This window comes from Lagopus leucura, unplaced genomic scaffold (assembly GCF_019238085.1).
Source record: "Lagopus leucura isolate 7727_CA_CO unplaced genomic scaffold, USGS_WTPT01 Super-Scaffold_100001, whole genome shotgun sequence".
NCBI lineage: Eukaryota > Metazoa > Chordata > Aves > Galliformes > Phasianidae > Lagopus > Lagopus leucura.
This window is the reverse complement of record NW_024962262.1, coordinates 11,568,884-11,580,462: the sequence shown is the minus strand read 5'-3', so window position 1 is coordinate 11,580,462 and position 11,579 is coordinate 11,568,884. Positions and strand designations below refer to the sequence as shown.

Here is an 11,579-nt window from a genome sequence, read left to right as displayed (position 1 = left end):
CAGCAAAAAAAGAATAAAAAAAAAAAAAAAAAAAAAAAAAAAAGAAAGTGTTTTTTCTTCACGTTTTTTTTTTTTTTTTTTTTTTTTTTTTTTTTTTTTGAGTATAAATGATTGGCCGTATATTTACACTTTCAGGCTTAGCTGATTAAAACTGCCCCGAGTGAAGTTTTCAATAAGCACTGAAAGGAACGGCAGCCAACGGCTTGGATTTTTTTTTTTTTTTTTTTTTTTTGTGCCCACAAAAGCAGGATTTGGTGGTAGAAATAGCAATTAGAGCACTGAAAAAATATATAAAAAATACAGTGCTGCCGATACCATTCGTCTGTATTTAGATTGCATATAGTTTTGCCCGAAAGTGATTCTAGTTGCTATTTGCACCCATTTTTTTCCCAGCCATGATGCAGAAATAAGATGTAGCAGATAGGATGTGGTATTCTCTTATACGGATCACACTATTGTCCTCTCAAATGGCTTTTCTGAGGTTTCATTAGGATTTCTAGTGGCAGTGAAGTTTCTGCACTGCTGCTATCCCATACGTGCTCGCAGACACACGCAGGCCCAATCCTGTGTGTGGTTCTGTGCTTCGTTATGCCCCTGTTCCAAACTTAAGCTGGAAGTCGTATTACACAATCACTGCTCTCAGTATGACTTAGGGCTGCACAAAGCGTAAACCCAGTGCAATAGTCTCGGTTTGCATCATTTGCCCGTATCTCCGGGATTGAAGCTAAATAATGCACAATATCATAATTTTAGGATCAGGATGGTTAAATATTTAACAGAGAGGAAGGGCAGTCACTGTTGTCTAACAGCCCCTGCAATACGAGGTGGGTATTGCACTCTCTGGCTGCAGCATCTGGGAGAGGATTGTCAGCTCGTTTTCTCAGTGACTGGTAAAGCCAAGGAGTCACAGCAGGGGCACAGCTGAGGACAGAAGGCAGGGGAGAGGGATTTTGAACCTCAACAAAAGCGATGTCAGCTCTTTAGATCAGATTTCCATTCCAGATAACGTGGGCTCATCAGAACGGTGGAAGTCCTGTCTGCTGTGGCAGCTAATAGAGGGCAGAGCTGCAGTTTCTGTGCTGCAATCCCTTCCTCACACATTCCTCACTGAAGCACAACCTGCACACCTCCTGGCAGAGCCAATCCCCCACTGTAGGCACTTCTACTCAGAGAGTGTCATTACGTTCTCAGAGAGTCTTTCACTGCTGTAACATGACATGGCCAGCATTTGTCATGTTATCTGCTCTCCTGTTGCCAGGGGGAGGAGCATGTGCAGTTGAATATTTTGAGTTTATCTGTCTTTTTTTTTCAATATATGTATTGTGTGTTTACAGTTGTGAGGCAAGGTCAAAGTCATGTATTTTGTTCTCCAAGCACTATGTGGTTGGTTGGGCTCCTGATGGCCCTTAGCTCTTGGGTGTATACATCCCACTGACTTGCTCCAGCTCTTGAGAAAGTGTTTCTCTATAAATGTTAGCTTTTTCCCCTAGTTGTGTAAATTCTATTGTGTCAGGTAAGAGAAACAGCTGACACGAGGCTGTAATCTGGAGACCCAGGCATTTCTTTGGGAAACCTGGATTTAGGCCTTGGAGGATCTGGAGACCCTAAATCTGTCATTTAAAGTTCTATAGAAAATCAGTATTAGGTGGAAGAGAGGGACTTTCGGGGGGAATTCACCCCCGAATTCACATATACCACTGAGATGACATTCCCTCTGGCTTCCTATACTTGGGAGTTCCCTATATGGAACAAGCATCACACTTGGATATACCAAACTGCCAGGATCTGTCTGTGAGGTCACACAACCAAAGCAAGGTACTGATCTCCCTGAATGGCACAGGAGCTCCCAGCTCGTCAGGGGTGGTTAGAAAGCTGGAGGCCGTCTTTTGACCCAGGCACGCATTACTTTGCAAATTACCTTGCTATGTGTTTTTAAGATTTATTTTACAACCGTGAGGATTAGAGGAATTTGTTGTAATGAAAACTGGCATTGTGTCATTACTGTGTAACTGTGTAGCTGGATTCTTTGGTCTGCCTGGGTACTTGCATATTATTCCATTCTCTTCTGGTCCAGCTGCTAAGTGAGTTGCACCAAATGGAGGCCACCAAAGTACATCCAACATGGAGCAGTTATAATAACATTTTCAAGTAATTGCACATCAACTTATTATTTGGGTTCCCTGTTTTGGTATGGCATATGTGTGCATAGCCAGGGGAAATTCCAACTTTTTTTTTTTTTTTTTAATTTTTCTAATTTAAGCCCTGCCTTGCTTTTGGTGCTTATCCATCCTTCTTTGCTGGATCCCTGTTAGAGATTTACCAAGGCCTCCCCTCAAACCTCTTCTGAAAGTTTGGTACTAAATTATTAAGTTTCTGCTTGATAATCTACTCTAATAATCAACTGTAGTTGAACATCTCCTTTCATTTTTGACTTTTCTGCTGCTTTCTGTGGTCATTAAGTCTCTGATGTATCCTGACGAACATAGGATTTAGAATTCATTGCTTATGCCATTTCAGGTTGTCATGTAGCAAGGACTGAAGTGTGCACCATTTGTTATTGTACAGTCATTAGACTGCAATGGCAGTGAAAACAAAGTTCTGAATTTGCCATTTGAGAGCTAATCTAGGGATCCTTTTCTTGGTATTAAGGACTGTAGGAAGTATGTGCTAGATTAGGATGTACATCTGCTTTATTAAATTCCCTATATATTTTTTTTTCCCCCCAGTGTCTAAGATGCTTCACACAGCATAAAGGCAGCTGGTATAATCCAAAGGTTGGGCTTACGATACTTTCCTTAAGACCTGACAGTATTGACTCTAACACAGCCGTAGGCCTGACCCATAAAGAACAGATCCTTGAGGCCTCGGGAAACATTTGCTATTAAACTTAGGTTCTGTGGTGAAGTTTTGCTAAATCGGCCTCGCTGTAACTTCTAAACATTGTAAAAATTCTTCTGCATGTTAGTGGTTGTGAAATGTGCTGGTTCGTTATCTGTGAAAACTGAAGCCCATTCTTTATGGATTAATTACAGCAGAGCAGTTGCCAAGTGATCTTCTCCACAGCACCCACGAACTTTGGCCTTACATGAAGAGGACTCATCAAATGGTGAGAAAATAAGTGTGGTTCTCAGGGCTATAAATTATTGAGGGGATGCTCTATTATTTTTTTTTTTCTTGGTATCAATTCTGTTATTTAACTGGTATTAAAGTTAGATTGGTTTTGGTAGGGTAATTGCTGGGGCCAGAACCTGATTTCTCACCTTCCCATCCGCTATTTCGCTTGTTACTTTCTCAAGCTTTATCATCTTCTTATCCATCCTGGACTTTTCCAAATAATTGTTAGAGATATACTGAATTTATGAGCTATTTTTTTATTGATTTATTTACTTGATTTAGCCTTAGTCCTGTGCATGTGCTCAGCTGTGTCCATAGGAGAATTTCTATCAGCACCACCAATCAGTGCAGCACAGCTCGGATATGCAGAATTGTTGGAAAGACTGAAACTCAGACTTTGCAAATATGTATTCCTGCATTTAATTGAAAAGCTACTGAAATTTATACAGGAGTGAGAAGTCTGGAAATGCTTTAGCTAGCACTAATTTGTTTGCTTTTATGCTGTTCAATTCATTTCTTTTAAGACAGCGTGATGTAAATTGTTCATTTGCTTCTCTAGTTTCCTAATTTCTGGGAAATTTTGAAATCTGAGCTTCAAAACGTTTATAAAATTTTAGTAATGCTCATGATTCTCATAAAAGGAACAAAACGTTATTGTGTTTAACCATTTTGTGAGAAGGGAACTGAATCTAGAGAGGAACTAATTCTATCAGTAACTCACTGCCTTAGTCAGGTCTTCAACCCTTGCTCTAGCTCCATACCAACACTAAGTAATGATTTTTACACATGGGATTATTAAGCATGCATTTTAAAAAGAGAGAATTTCCTTTTTTATAGCTGTATGTGAAGGGTGGAATATTAGTAGCGGGAGAGGACATGAGAATGTGACTGTTAAGCACTGGTACTGGCTTCCTGGTAGTTTAGAGAGGTGACAGCTTAAAATAACGGTGTATACAATGACCTGCAGTTTAGGAGGCAGATCACAATGACCAGAAGTTCACAGGATGCTGAGAGATGTCCCTGAACTTTGTTGGTTCACTGTTTTGATTTCAGTGGCTCAATTTATGTTTTCCTCTAGTTAACTGTATTGTAGAGTAAGGAGTAAAAGGGGCAGAACCCCACTAGCAGCTTACGATCTCCACATTTCCTCCTCCCTTTATGATTGCTACCACAGAGATTGGAATATTGGCTATTAACCCTCACCCTGCTCTCTACCAAAGCAGGACTGGAAGCTCAGGTGTGTTTACAAGGCAGAAGAAATGGTGAGCCCTTTATACCAATAACTGAATGACTTCTTAACTCTGTGTTAAGAATTACCGCAGTACTGTCATCAAACACTGAACTAATTTAACCTTTGTCAAAGTTAGTTACCATTTTGCATATTAAAAAATGAGATTTAATACTTAAGCCAAAAAGAAGCAGCAGTTTTCAGGCAGAGTGCACTGAGATATAACCCAGAGGTCATTTATTTTTAATCCTGATTTAATTTTCAGTTTCTTTTTTTCTTTCTCGGACACTTTCTTTAGTTTTCTTTTTAAAATCCATTTCCAGAATTAACTTTAAGCATTTAATTATTAGCGCTCTGCTTCACCAAACAATTAATCACGTACCTAAGTCATCATACTTGCACGAGGCCAGCTTGTAAGAGAGAAGTCTGAATGCACTTTAGTCCCTCACGTTTTGTACTTGGGTTTGCCTATCTGAGAACCAATAGGCTGGATTCAGCCCAAGTGTGAGTCAGCATGTAAGCAGGGTAAGGAGTTGGGGCTCGGATCTGTGTGCAAGCTTGGTATTACAAATGGAGTGAATGGTTTCAAGATGATTTACATTTGTTTTTTAAATTTAAGCACTTCAGTTGTTTAGCTGAGCAGAGTTTAGATACTCCATATGCTTAAAGTTAAATGCTTAAAGATAAGTGGCTTAAAGGTTTTCTAAAAGCATATTTGGAATTGATGTAATTCTTTTACTTCAATAGAAGTTGGATGGTTCTGAAAATCCCATTTTTATTACTCTGCTAAGAAAGTAACGTTATTTCTTTTATTCCATCCCTTTTTTGTTAAGTCGTTTTCACTTCTGGTCCTGTTCACATTGTTTCCTTCTAACCTGTCCTGTAATGTCCGATTTTCTATTAACTTTGCTATGCTGACTATTCTTTGTCTCTAGAGCAATAGAAAGGGTATGAAGAGCACAGTGGGTGGCATTTTTCAAAAAGGGAACTGAGACTTGCTTGTTATTACAAATTATTCTCTAAATTGAGATAATTAGGAAGCCAGGTAGCAGTAGTAGGATTTTAAGGTGATTCTTTAATAACCATTATGCTTACTCGTTGAAAAACAAAGCAGAAAAACCCACTGAGTAGATTGATTCTTTAAAGTTAATATCAGTGTTCTGTTACTAAGCTGTGTGTCACTGAACTTTTCTTAAGCCTTGGGAGATACAACACAGAATTGGAAGAGAAGCATGGATCTCCACAGAGGGCAGTCCGCTGCATTCTTGGTAAGTTCAAAACATATGTATAAAATTGTATTTCTGTTAAAATTTCACCTTTATGAATTGACATATATTTAGGGTGCTTTGCACAGGGACAAAACAAAGGCAGTTTTATGGAAACGGTCTCTGTTCTGTGGATTCTTTCATACTGTCACCCTGTAAAAATCTGTGTTGTGTTATAGCTGAGTTTGTGGTGTGACTCCTGAATGAAAACAGTAAATAACATAAAATTCGTAGCTATTTTCACAATGGTTATACAACTGTGTTTTCATTCCCACTTTCTGAATAAAACAAGATATATAGGAATGAGTTTTTTCCCAGTAACCTTTCAATCCACTGCTTCATTTGAGCTGTATTTGATACAGAGATAGAGGTCACAAGGTCAAGTTTCTACAGTTTCAATGAAACTTAGTGGATGAGATTAGAAAAATGACTCAAATTTGTGCCCCCAGGACAGAAAAAGCTTCAGCATGGATATTTTCTATTCCATTCAACCTGCTGCCTTGCAAATTAGCATCACTGGTTGGTCTGACAGTCACAGTGTGAGTTGCTCCCAGTAGTGAGAAGTTGGTGTTTTGTGAAGAAATTTAGGGAAATTATTTAGGAGGGAGTGGGAATCCAGCCAGGGTAATGTCAGTTTGGGATTGCTCCACGAGTATTTTGGGGCATGTGCAAGCACATTAGGAAGTAACTAGACTTTGTTACTTTGCTGGTCATGAAAGAAACCCTTGTTTTTGCAGTCTCTTCCAGTCTCCCAAACCAATCGTCTATCCTTCAACTTCATGGTGGTCTGTACCTAGGTTAGATGTGTGTTTTTCCTATCCTTGTCAGAGAAGGGAATTGTTGAGGCATTTTCAGTATTTCGTTCCTTTGATGGTTTGAATGTCAGCTCTGAGATATGTGTCAAATTTGTAATAGTGTTTTTAGCTCTTCTCAGAAACTGACTGTCATTTGGACTGCAGCTATATGTCCCTGACCTCTCCTACAATCTGCACTCTAGGAGCAGTGCATTGTATTCCAGTTAACTTCCTTATTGGAGAAAGATGTGGAGCTAGGCAGCGGGGCAGAAAGCAGTATTAGGATCTGGCTGCATAAATTACCACATTGCACTGCATCTTGGATAATGCCAGTGTTTCCCAAACTTCGTAGTCATGGGCTCCTAGAGAACTGACTGTCCCCAAAAGTATAGTCTGCTCATTCTCAGTCAGTAAGAAGTGGTCCATTACACTTGCCAGATGTACAAGTTTCATTCAGGTAGGCTCACGTGTTGGTTCACACTTGCAGGCTCAAGCAGGCTAACGTGATGGATGTCTGGTATTTGTAATTTTTTTCTGTGTAACATTAGATGGGAGAAGCATTCAAGGCCAGGCTGGATGGGGCTTTGAGCAACCTGGTCTAGAGGGAGGTGTCCCTGCCTATGGCAGAGGGTTGGAACTACATGATCTTCAAGGTCCCTTCCAACCCAAACCATTCTATGATTCTGTGATTCTATATCTGAAGACACTTTTTGAACAGAGTTTAGAGCTGGAGCACTGATCTTTAAAAAGAGTTGAATTTTTCATTTTAAGTCATGCCTATAAACCAAAAGTTTTAAAGAGAATAAAAGGAGAAGAAACATTTCAAATTCAGTAACTTCTAAGACAACTGCCTTGAAACTTGTTGTAATGCCTGTATGTTGAAATGTGGATTTCAAATTTTTGCTTGTCCTCCTGCCCAATTAAAAGCTTTAAGCCTGGCAAGGAACAAAAAACTGTGATACTCTTCTCCATTTTCTGTTTGTTTACAAGTCTGCTGTTTGACAAAATCACAGCCAGTAAGAGAACAACTGATTGCTAAAACAAAACAAAACAAAAGTAGAGAAGAAAAAAAGACTGCATTCCATCTTTATGGAGCTCCTAATTCTTCTGTTAGAGTGTCAGATCCTTTAATGTGTTCTTAGCTTTAAATATTGTTGTTTCTTTAATGGTATCTAAATTAAAGGAATGAAGAAGTGTCTTCAGCATGTTTCTAGGATCTAGTTCTCATATCCTTTATCATCAGTGCTCTTGCACAGTGTCACCAGTTAAATATTATTTCTTGGAAACCATGGTTAATGTGTCTGTAAATGTTTTATGATATAGAAAAGCACTGCAACTGAAAATAAAATGCCTTTTAAAGATCAACATAGATGTATTTTTAATAAGAACAGCGAGGTCAAATCATAAATGTTAAGTTTTGTGTGAATGGCAAAGAGGTGGTATGTATTTGTTTAACATTACATTTGTATTTCCTGCATTTTAAATAGTTTTCCGTAGGAACTTAAATTTAGGAAATGATTGCAGTTGATTTTTGTAGGGATTTTTTCTTTAAAAAAGATCACTTTTAGTCTGCTAAAATTGACTGCTGTTTATCATGTGTTTTCAAATAGTATAGTCTTCAATGCTGCTATGTGTAGCCAGATGTTTTCATAGAATCACAGAATCATAGAATGGCCTGGGTTGAAAAGGACCACAGTGCTCATCCAGTTTCAACCCCCTGCTATGTCCAGGGTCACCAACCACCAGACCAGGCTGCCCAGAGCCACATCCAGCCTGGCCTTGAATGCCTCCAGGGATGGGGCATCCACAGCCTCCTTGGGCAACCTGTTCCAGTGCGTCACCACCCTCTGGGTGAAAAACTTCCTCCTAATATCTAACCTAAACCTCCCCTGTCTCAGTTTAAAACCATTTTCCCTTGTCCTATTACAATCCACCCTCATAAACAGCCGTTCCCTCTCCTGTTTATATGCTCCCTTCAAGTACTATGAGGCCACAACAAGGTCTCCCCAGAGCCTTCTCTTCTCCAAGCTAAACAAGCCCAGTTCCCTCAACCTTTCTTCACAGGAGAGGTGCTCCAGCCCTCTCCTCATCTCAGTGGCTCTCCCCTGGACCTGATCCAAGAGCTCCACATCCCTCCTATGCTGGGGGATCATGATCATGAAGACCTCAGAAATTCACTGACCTATGCTGTCTCCCCTGTATGCTGATTTTAAGCAGACTTAATCACTAAGAAGCAACTATGACAATGGCTTTTTATAAAGTAATAATCAAAAATACATCTAAATTTCTCCTTCAAATGCATATCAGTAAAAGTTCCCATAATGTGCTGCTGCTACATGTAAGGCCTGTAAGCAATTTTAAGTCAACATTCTGTAAAAAAAAGGAACTAAAAATTCCTATAAATAACGTACAACTTAAAGATGTATGGAACTCCTTTATTATGTGCTAAATGCTGTAATAAAACAGGCTATCAGAAGGTTTTGCTGCGTGTTACTAATTTGAATTTCTTTTTTTTTTATCCCAATATTTTTGCAGGTGTGTGGAGGAACGGGTCCTGTGCTCACTGTTGTTACTCCCACATAGGCGGACTCTGTAACTGATTATATGTGGGTAGGGCCCTATTGAAATTAAGGAGATTCTGCAGTAGTGCGGGGTTCTGTTTGTGTGACCCCACTGTGCCTTCTTACTGTGAATTCTGTCAGTGTATCATGGGTTGTGCTGGAACCTGCCTTTTGGGATAATGTAAGTTCTGCTTTTCCCCCAACTGTACTTTAGACGTGAAATAATCATTAAAAAGAAAAAAGAAAAAAGTGTTGAATTAGAAAATAAATATAATTTACATGCATTCTTTTAATTATGTTTTTTTGGCAGTACCAAATAATATATTCCTCAAAACTTCTTAATGGCACTGAGGCTTTGTGGATAGTTGGTCACATGATGAGAAAATTCAGCTGTAAGTACACTGAAATGATTGAATTTTTCAATAGTTAGTCTTTGCTGATGTTGACAAGCTTAATAATGATAAAAGGGTTAATCAAGAGGTGTGATTTATGTGCGACCCTGGTTCTTTTTAGAGCATACAGACAATATATATCCATTAGGGATATGATTATTCTTGGGTAATTTACCACGTGAGCCTGGAGTCCTTGAGCACTGCTGTTAGGTAGGGAGTTTAAATTTCTTTATTTCCTTTGCTTTCAGAACAATGTGCTTCTGACCTGCTCTCTATCTTCACCCATAAAATTTTCCAAATTTATAGATCTATAAAAACTGTTTATACCACCAGTATTTGGGTAGCTACTGCAAGCAGATTTACTAACATAATTGTCTTGCTGAGTTGAACGTTGAAATGTTAATAAATACATACTTATGTTCATGTCAAAGTAACTTGCTTAAATTAAACTAAACTGATCTGATGTTATGAGTGGCAATTTGATCACACATGCTGATTAATTATAGTCTTCTTAGGCAAGAACTATATATTTTATTTTAACTAAGCATCCCGTGCTTAATCAGTAATAATTATCCATACCCTCTGTCAGTGGGTTCACCCAAAATAACTATAAATATACTTGTATATTGAAGAGGAAGTTTTTTTCTTGTATCTATGGGTACAGGCATTGCTATGATTCCTATTTTTATATCCAGTGAGCAAAAATTATGTGTAGGTGTTTTACCTGTGTAACGCTAATGGCATTATAAACTCCATGCCCTTTTTTATGATGGTGTATTTCCTTTCTGGTGTTCAAGTACAAAAATGTTCTGAAGGCATTCTTATGTCTGGAAAATGGAAGAACTAGAATTGGTATTGAATTTGTGAATAATTATTAATGAAGTGTAAAGCTCTAGAGGTTTTGTAGGCATGGCCAATTAGAGATTCCTCAATGTAGAATAAAGATGCAAATAGTGATTGGGTAGTAAAGATTAAGGGATTGTAGAATTATTTTTTTGCTTGGCACAAAAGTAACATGCAGTGAATTTGAAGAAAGAGCAAGACCAAAGAAGAAATTATTAACAGATCAAAAACAAATTGAGAGTCCAATTAACAAAGAAACGAACAAACAAAACACAAAAAGAAACAAGGAACTGAACAGAAGAATATGTGGCAGAAGGAGAACTGAAATGTGTAGCCACTGGTACTTTTCATTTCATCAAGTATCTGGTTGATTTACCTATCTATTTAATTTAAAACTTTCAGCAAATGTCTTTCTCTACAGTTCTCTGCAATTTTTTTGGAGAGGTTGTGTGGGCTTTGGAGAGTTAGTGATTGTGAATTACCTGTATAAAAAGAGTATTTGAGATGACAACTGCAACTAAGAACAGAGGTCAATGGTCTACATATGCTAAAATGTGGCTAGTGCTAAGCAGAAGACCGAGTTTCTTGTTCAAACTGATAACCTTTTTAAGTTTTAACATCTGGAAGAGAGCTCAAAACACAGTGTGATTGTTTTTGTTACGGGATGTTTGGTGCTTCTTTTATAATTTCTGCACACAAAATGGAGTTATTTTTCAATATGAGATGAAACCATTATTTGAGAACATTGAATGTTTCTTTTGATTAATGAGAACACTGAATATTTCACTTTGCATCAAAAATCTTGATTTTTTTTTTTTTAATGCATAGTTCTAATAGTTAACTATTCTCATCTTTTAGTTCTATGTGCCATATTTATTCTTACTTCCCCTAAGTTGTGCAAAGGAAGGAAAAGGAGAGAGAGATCAGGTGATTGCACAACAACCAAACCCAGTCTCCTATGTTCACAGAATCACAGAATGACCCAGGTTGGAAGGGAGCTCAAGAATCATGAACCTCCAACCCCCCTGCCACATGCAGGGCCACCAACCTCCCCATTTAATACTGGACCAGGCTGCCCAGGGCCCCATCCAACCTGGCCTTGAACACCTCCAGGGATGGGGCATCCACAGCCTCTCTGGGCAGCCTGTTCCAGCACCTCACAACTCTCTCTGTAAAGAACTTCCCCCTGACATCCAACCTAAATCTTCCCTCCTTCAACTGAAAACCATTTCCCCTTGTTCTGCTTTTATTTACTCTTTCAAAGAGTTCCCTCTCCACAGCAGATAAAAAAAAAAAAGTACCTCAGAAAAGATCTAGTTTCAGAAGAGAAAAAGAAGCAAGGTGATATATTAGTCAGTGGGGTATGAGGAGTCCCCTGGATG

At 38.6% G+C, this 11,579-nt stretch overlaps 2 long non-coding RNA genes across 16 annotated transcripts in view; one reads left to right on the top strand and one right to left on the bottom strand.

The window, feature by feature from the left end:
- Positions 1 to 11,579, top strand: part of LOC122177237 — a 60,065-nt gene that overhangs the window by 937 nt on the left and 47,549 nt on the right. For 13 of the 15 annotated variants that reach the window (XR_006177990.1, XR_006177996.1, XR_006177989.1 and 10 more), the window contains exons 2-5: positions 3,033 to 3,106; positions 5,540 to 5,610; positions 8,937 to 9,143; positions 9,273 to 9,354. This is a non-coding gene — a long non-coding RNA (uncharacterized LOC122177237). The remainder of the gene's footprint in view (positions 1 to 3,032; positions 3,107 to 5,539; positions 5,611 to 8,936; positions 9,144 to 9,272; positions 9,355 to 11,579) is intronic. The other 2 variants (XR_006178003.1, XR_006178002.1) reach the window with 2 other exon arrangements.
- Positions 8,697 to 11,579, bottom strand: part of LOC122177240 — a 37,623-nt gene continuing 34,740 nt past the window's right edge. Inside the window, exon 3 of the long non-coding RNA XR_006178011.1 lies at positions 8,697 to 9,363. This is a non-coding gene — a long non-coding RNA (uncharacterized LOC122177240). The remainder of the gene's footprint in view (positions 9,364 to 11,579) is intronic.